This window comes from Podarcis liolepis (assembly GCF_965112155.1).
Source record: "Podarcis liolepis genome assembly, chromosome: 16".
Taxonomy (NCBI): Eukaryota; Metazoa; Chordata; class Lepidosauria; order Squamata; family Lacertidae; genus Podarcis; species Podarcis liolepis.
The window spans coordinates 33,149,408-33,157,704 of record NC_139567.1 but is presented as its reverse complement, the minus strand read 5'-3'; positions in this window follow the sequence as shown (position 1 = coordinate 33,157,704).

The following is an 8,297-nucleotide window of genomic DNA, read 5'->3' as shown; positions in this document are numbered from 1 at the left end:
CCCTGAGAACCAAGGACACCTTGAAAGTGCTCGGATGGGCTGTTAGTCAGCAGCCACACAGCAGCTCTCAGGGATTTCGGTATATTACAAGTGCCAATGTTAAACACAGGCAAACATTTTGGATGGGACAGATAGGCAGGAACAAGAGTTGGCTTGTAATTAGAGAGCAGACAAGTTGTCTGGGTTCAACAGACTGGGTTCAAGTTTTAATATGCAATATAAGTCCATGTGGATGGGATACAGGGATATATAGATGGTTTGCAGGAATGGGTGAATCTGTCAGTTTGGGGTTTTCTCAGTTTCTCATTTTGCCATTCTTCAGTTTCTTCTATGTTTCAACATCAGTTGGTTCTCTTTCTCCCTCTCTCTCAGATAAAAAAGCCCCCATGAATGTTCATCAGCATTTAGGTACACTTTTCTTCTAACATGCACGTTTGCGTGCAATTAGGCATGCAACTTTTGCAGAGCAATTTCCCATAATATAATGCATTTTTAATGTTACTTTCACTAAAATAAGCATCTTTATGCACATTTTATATGCATTTTTGTACACGTTACTTGGCTTTAAAACTGTGAAAAAAGTGGAGAGTGGTGATTTTGTATTTTTTTTAACCTAGCCTACCATCCCATCTTTGTAGCCAGTGAAGTGTGGGTGGGTTCGCACGAGGCAAGGTGACACAGTGGTAACAGCAAGAACCTTTATTGAACTACATAACTTGAGAATGGTGACTTTTGAAGGATGGCTGTGTGTAGATCAATGTATTGCGTTGTTTCAGAAAGTGTGAAATAGGTACGTTCAACTTTAAATGCGAAATGAATCAAATCTCTTCCACATCACTGCTGCTCTGCCCCTTGTGCAAGAACCCGTAGACCAGCGGATCTATACCCACCTGTCCAGACAGCAAGCAAACAACAGATTTGAAAGTATTCACTTCCTGCATTTATAGGAACTCTGTGCTCCTCTCCACAGCAAAGATGCCTTTGGCATCGCTTGGGCAGGCGATCAATGCCTGAGTTGCAGAGAAACCCTTAATGAAATCTCAAGCTAAGAGCCTATTGATCCGTTCAGCTCTTTTCTTTAAAAATGTATATGAATGGGAAAGGAACTTTGGTGTGTGGGTGGCTGAGCGGGTGAGGAGGGGAAGATGTGATCAATGGCCAAGCAGCAAAGCAAAGGCAGGGGATGCTTGGTCCAAAATAAGTGCCCAGAGGTGCCCTTCAAGACAAGCAAAATCAAACTTGGGGATAACATACATTGATGCCACCCTGTTAAAGAAATCTCAGCTGATTGCTCCTATGAATTTTAGTTAATTCATCCCTTAAAAGTGTATTTGGGGGAAACAACACAGGGGACATGTAATAAAATGTTGCAGCGTATACTCCTTCCAAATAGGAGTGCTCCTGTTCAGGGTTCTATCCATTCATCCATCCATCACCTGCTTTTCTGCTTTTCTTTTTCAACTGCCACTAAACTTTCTGTGCCTACTGAGCATGCTCAGTCTTTATTCAATGGGCTTTTTTTTTTTTTGAGTAGGGACAGAATAGGAGCCAACTCCTGGGGGCCGAGGTCCCTTCGCCCCTGCCCAATAAAATAATTGAGGGGTGGGGCACCCCAAAGTTGATGGGTATTTCCATTCAAATGGTGTGCATGCACTGCATTGTGTGATCAATTATGCAGAGCGGGGCTTAATCCCCCCCTAATATTTTATTTAAGTTGGCACACCCCTACAGGACAGAGTGTTTCTTTTTTAGCATTTCTGCAACTCTTAGTTATAATATTATTTTATTTGTTTTTATTGCTCACTTATATCCCACTTTTTTCTCCAAGGTGCTGTATATGTCTCTCCTTTAATCCTCACAACAACTCTGTGAGGTAGGTTAGGCTGAGAGACATCGATTAGCCCAAGGTCACTCTGTGAGCTTTGTGGCCAAGTGGGGATTTGAACCCTGCTCTCCCAAGTCCTAGTCCAACACTCTAACCACTACACCACACTGACTCTCACACTCTGAGAGTGTATCTCTGAGCAGGCTGATATGCCCCTCTTGTTCCTTCCCAGTGGCTGATTTTCTGTTGTCACACACCACCTGAACTTGATATTAGAGGGAGTGATAGTTCTAAAAAGAATAATATAATTCCTTTGTAGTTAGTAACACATGTGCTTCACCAAGCATAATCTCAAAGAGACATTCCTCCGTTGAGAGAGAGAAGAGGGGGGAACCTCTTCTAATTAAGCACACTGCTCCCCACAGTTTCTATAAGCACTTACATTTTCTACAACAAAAATAAAAAATCTGCTTCCTTAAGGGAACCTTTTTCAGCTTGATGAAAATGTTTTCCAGTTTGATCAATTATATATGCTCATAGTGACTGCATTAGTAGCTGAAACCATACCCCACCCCCAATACCTACTGACAAAAAAGACGAGGGCTGAGAAGAACATGTTGGCTGACTATTGGGAAATTGTAACTGCAAAATCAGGGAGGAAGAGGAGGAATGGCATGGCTGGAACCCTGAACTAAGGCACGCTGCAACATTTTGTTGTCACTTGTCAGCGAAGGTTGGTCCATTAGGGAGAATGGAGAGCTACCCCACCAGATTCTGGGGGCCTCCACCCTCTTCCCCCACTGCCTCCTTACCAACAACTTCCAGCCCAGGGAGTGGCACTGCTGTCAGCTCCTTAGCTTGTCTCCATCATCATGCCCTTGTGCAAAAAATGGAAACCAAGGGCCAGTGTGGTGTAGTGGTTAAGAGCGGTAGTCTCGTAATCTGGGGAACCGGGTTCGCGTCTCCGCTCCTCCACATGCCGCTGCTGGGTGACCTTGGGCCAGTCACACTTCTCTGAAGTCTCTCAGCCCCACTCACCTCATAGAGTGTTTGTTGTGGGGGAGGAAGGGAAAGGAAAATGTTAGCCGCTTTGAGACTCCTTAAAGGGAGTGAAAGGCGGGATATCAAATCCAAACTCTTCTTCTTCTTCTTCCAGCCAGCATGGCCAATGGCCAGGGATGATGGGAGTTGTAGTCTAGCAACCTTAAGAAAGCTTGAGGTTCCCCACCCTGACTATAGGGGTTTTCTAGGAAAGGAACCAAATTCTGAATAATTACAAACACTAGCTACTCATTTGTAACAAGGAATTCCTAAAAGCTCCCCTGCCCCGAGGGACAGTCATTCAGCAAAGACCACAAAATCGGGGCCTTATAACTAGGCCCTGCATATAGTTATGAAAGGTTGTCATTAATCTGGGAGAAACTGAAGAGGGCAGTTGCAGTTTTGTTTCTTACAAATGAAAGCAGCTGACTCGATGCTTAACAATCGATGGCAAAACATCTACGGTCAGAGCCTGGTACATTACCAGACTGGGGGAAATTAGCTGCTGTCAGCGTTCCGGGGTTCCGGGCTGCTTCCAAACCACCGGACCTGCCCACAGGCTCAAGGAAAGCCACAGAACTGCACGAGAAAGAGGAGGGTGTGTTGTGTAATCTCCATTTCCGTTCGCAACATAAACAATTCAGTGCTCTTGCCCTCTTTCCCCATAAATTCTGGAGCGCATCGTTGGGATAATTATTTCAAAAGGTGGGCACTCTGAAAAGAGCTTCTGAAATAAGGGAGTCTCTTCAACCAATCAGGAGGAAAAGAAAATACAACTTGGCTAGCTCTTCTGTTTTGAACAGCATCTTCAAATGCCGTAATTAGCTGCTTTCATTCCTTTGAGTTAAGTATCACCTGACCATCCCTGCACATCACTGTTGTCAAAGCTGGAAAGTGTTTAATTTAGCAGGACTTTGACAGGCCAGTCACTGACTTTTGATTGGAGGTATTAGTTGGGGATAACCAGCCTCATATAACCAACATGCTTAAGTCAAATTAATGCATGAAGGGGTTACAACCATAGAGTAAGCTGTCTTGCTAGGTTAAGCTTACCTTGGGAGGGAGGAGGCAATCAAGCTTTGTTCCCCCTGCCTACAGGAGAAGCTCAGCATGTGAGGGGGGCTGAGCTGGTTGCTCCAAGTTCAGAACGCATGGCTTTTACTAGGTGTTCTTGAGTGCCTATACCAATAAGTTAGGAACTTTCACCACTTTGGAACTAAACAAACTTTTACTGCCCGTGCAACTTTTTCTGAATGCTGTATGAAAAAGCACATGAATCTGACCTTTGGAAAATTTGTAAGTAAGCCCAGTGCTTTTTTTCTGGGGGGATGGAGGGGGACGCATACCCCTAAACATTTTGTGAATCTTTGTACTTTTGTCCATTACTGTATTTATTTTCCCCAATTTGAACTATAAAATGGAGATTTTCTTGAGTCAAAATGAGAGCACCCCTCAACATTTTTAAAGAAAAAAAGCACTGAGTAAACCAACCATGAACTGTGACTCGCCGTGGAGGCAGAGCATAGCCATTGTGGCTGGTAGGCTGTTGACAGCATTCTTCTCCAATCCTTTGTTAAAGCCATCCAAGTTGTGGCCATCACAGCCTCCTGTGAGAACAAATTAAAAAACTTACCTTGTAGGACTGTTGTGCAGGAAAACTATACATCTACCACAAATGTCTTATTAGTTTTGTGCAAGGTTAATTGTCATGGCTTCCCCCAATGAATTATGGGAATAGTAGTTATTCTCTCTCAATCAATTCCTAGGCCCTTTCTCTCACATAATGACTGTTATGAAGGTTATGAGAAGGTTATGAAAATGTGGCATCAGTGTGTACAATTCACCTCCATATAAACAGAAATGTTTCATGCAAATATAATGCCCTTCCTTTTCAAGCTTGCAGCTCTGTCAGCCATGTCTCCTTGCATTTTTAGACCGGCGTTTTATTATTTTTAACAGCCTTTCAATATTAAATGCAAGAGAAAAGAAGTTGCAATTGGCTTTTAAACAAATAAAAATTGTGCTGGTTACATTAAAAGTTAACAAATAGTTTGGTGGCACCTTCAAGATTTACCGATGGCGTAATAAGCTTTTGTGGACCAGAACATTGCTTTTCAAACTATGTGATGTTGTGGGTTGGCAGTATACCCCTCAACAAGTGCCAGGAACTGATACTATGGCTGGCCTCTGAAGGGTCCTACTCAACCTGGGCTGCGTGTGTGAGATTGTCATGGACTGACAGCTGACGCCTTGCAGACCAGCATCCGTCTCTGGACCACGACTTCCAGTAGCCCTTGACCAGAGTCCACTTCATCACATGCGTGGAGAATTATCTTCATTGGGCAGACATACATGCAACCACAACATTGTTAACAGTGAAATTGGAGGGATGTGAAATGCAAAGAACAAATAAAAATGCATATAACTTCACTAAAACTTAAATGGATGCAAAACATATACAGCCCATTGCTGACACTGCTGTAACTCATTATCTTCTACAGCAGGATAAAAATCTGTTATCTTGATTCAAGCCAGACCGGTGATAGAACTGATATTCTCGATAAGCTGTAATTCTCTTTCGCTCAACGCAGTTCTCTCAGGTAAGACCAGGGGAAGCGGGTGGTATTTATTTGGTTTTTTTACAGTACTGTAGTTTTCTTTTAAGAGGGACCTAGCCGAAGTGTTATTTGCTTGACGAATTGTTGGAAAAAGTGGTATCATCCCTAAGATGAGAGCCTGCTTTGGGGAGCAAGTTCTGTAACACCCACCTGAGTGAGAGGCAAAGGTGGGAATGCTTTGTATGAATGTTTGATCTGGGTGTGTGCGCTTGGTTCTCAAATGCCTTGGTACTCAAACAACTTTGAACCCAAACACTGCAAACCTGGAAGGGAAGTGTTTTGGTTTGCGAACTGTTTTCAGAAGCCAAACGTGCTCAATTTTGAGTTACACTTCTGATTTGAGTGTCGCGCTTCCATTTGGAGTGGTACGCTGAGGTCTGTCTGTTTCTACTCTTTATTTTGTTTTTTGTTTTTGTGACTGTGTGGAACCCAGTTCCGCTACTGATTGTGTGACTGCAGTACATTGTTTATTGCTTTCATTTTATGGATCAATTGCCGTGTTAGATAGTAAAATTCATGTTAAATTGCTATTTTAGGGGTTGTTTTTAAAAGTCTGGAACGGATTAATCCATTTTGCATCACTTTCTGTGGGGAAGCATGCCTTGGTTTTGGAACGCTTTGGTTTTGGAACGGACTTCCGGAATGGATTAAGTTTGAGAACCAAGGTACCACTGTAATTGCTTGCTTCGTGTAGGCTGGTTCAAACATTACACACTAAACAGAGGCATAAGCTGTATCTACATAGCTACAAGCCCCATGTTGGGCAATAGATTACCATATTGCAGGGGGTTGGCCTGGATGACCCTGGGAGGGGTCCATTTCAGCTCTACAATTCTATTATTCTCTGATTCAAATTGTTTGTGTGAAAGGGTATGAAGAGTGTGAACAGCTCACCTGTTGCGCGCACAGACTGTACACTCGTTGAATGTTACATATGAATAACTGTACAAGTGTACAGATCAACTATTTGTCTATGGAGGTACATATGCAGATTGGACATCCATTCAAATGGTAACATGTAAACACCCCTTTTGTCAGTATCTATCCAGGTTTGTCTGGGTCTTGTTTATGAATTGTTTTCTATCATCTATCTATCATCTATCTATCTATCTATCTATCTATCTATCTATCTATCTATCTATCCATCCATCATCTATCTATCTATCTATCTCTAGCTATCTATCTATCATCTATTATTGTTTTAAGAGACTATAAGTAAAGAAGCTGGGTAACAGCTAGAGAGAAAACATTTTACAGAATATTACAATAATTTAGAAATTTAGTTGCAATCAGGTGTAGAAAAATGACTACAGTTGTACCTCGGGTTACATATGCTTCAGGTTACATACGCTTCAGGTTACAGACTCTGCTAACCCAGAAATAGTGCTTCAGGTTAAGAACTTTGCTTCAGGATGAGAACAGAAATCATGCTCCGGCAGCAGCAGCAGGAGGCCCCATTAGCTAAAGTGGTCTTCAGGTTAAGAACAGTTTCAGGTTAAGTACGGACCTCCGGAACAAATTAAGTACTTAACCCGAGGTACCACTGTATATTGAATACATTTCCAGTATCATGTGTGGACTGTTGATTGAGCAGGTGAGACTGAATTATGGGAGTGCTGGGAGTGTGAAGTCTGAGTATATTGGGGTTATCACCAATGTTATTCCTACTCAGGGTATACCTATTGAAATTAATGGACAGGACTAAGCATGGTTTTCAGTGGGTCTACTCTGAGTAAAACTCAGGTGGCTAGAGCATTGTTTTGCAGCATTTACATGTTTGGCGGTTGTGAGTGTCACTTACACAACTGAGTATAGAACACATTTTTAGTTGTGGTTTAAGTTCTGTTTTAGGGGGTGTTTTGTCTCACTGTCAATTGTGCTGCTTTAAATGTAGAATTTTCATTGTATTTTGCTTTAAAGCTCTGTGTGGCTTGGTGTTTATGAACAGGTTTCTCACACTACACCATTGTCACAGGCAAATATTCACCAATGTGCTGCAGAGCACATGGATACTGGGCTTCTGGGCAGATTTCATGTCGGCCACCCTCCATTTCAGACCTTAATGGTGTGGAATGCTTTTGGCTTCAACTGAGAGGTACTGTGCTTTTCTTGTAGATGTTTGGTTGCTGTCTCTAAAGTGAGGCGCATGGATAAATAAGCATAACACAAGGTCTGCCGCTCTCAGCAAGCGGTTCCCATAACAACAGGAGTCAGCTGAAAGAACTAGGATGATCTTGCGGTAGTTTTGTTCACAAAATGTATTATTTCCCAATGCTACTGTATATGATTTGGAAGCACAAATGCATTCCCTGTTCTATTGCAATTTTTGCATTTCAGCATTTTTAAGCGTCCCTTTCTAGCAACCCGCCTCATCAGTTGTGTGATAATAAGAGTAATCCCACATCTTCTGTGCATTTGACTTGTACGATTTCAGCCAAGTCAAATCGCAAGTGAGACAGAGAACTTAAAAGCTCTTAAGCTCTCTGCCTTGCTGAGGCGGGGACGGGATGACAAGGCCAGCTCAGAGTGCCACCTCTGGGATGCTCTTGCGAGAGCTTACTGAATTCCCGCAACATCTTGTGTGAACATCCCTAGGCTTCCAGAGCTGGCATGCTGAGAGGGCCATGCTTGGCAAACAAGGCTGTGAGCTTAAAAGCTCTTTATGCAGCTGGTAGCCCAAGACCCAGGGCAAAACTAGCTTTTAAGCTCTCCCCTTTGCTTGGATGTGGAGGGTGGGAGCCCAGGCTGGTTCTAGGATGCTCTCACAAGGCAATCTGACTCCCCACCACATCTCACATGAACATCCCTAGCCT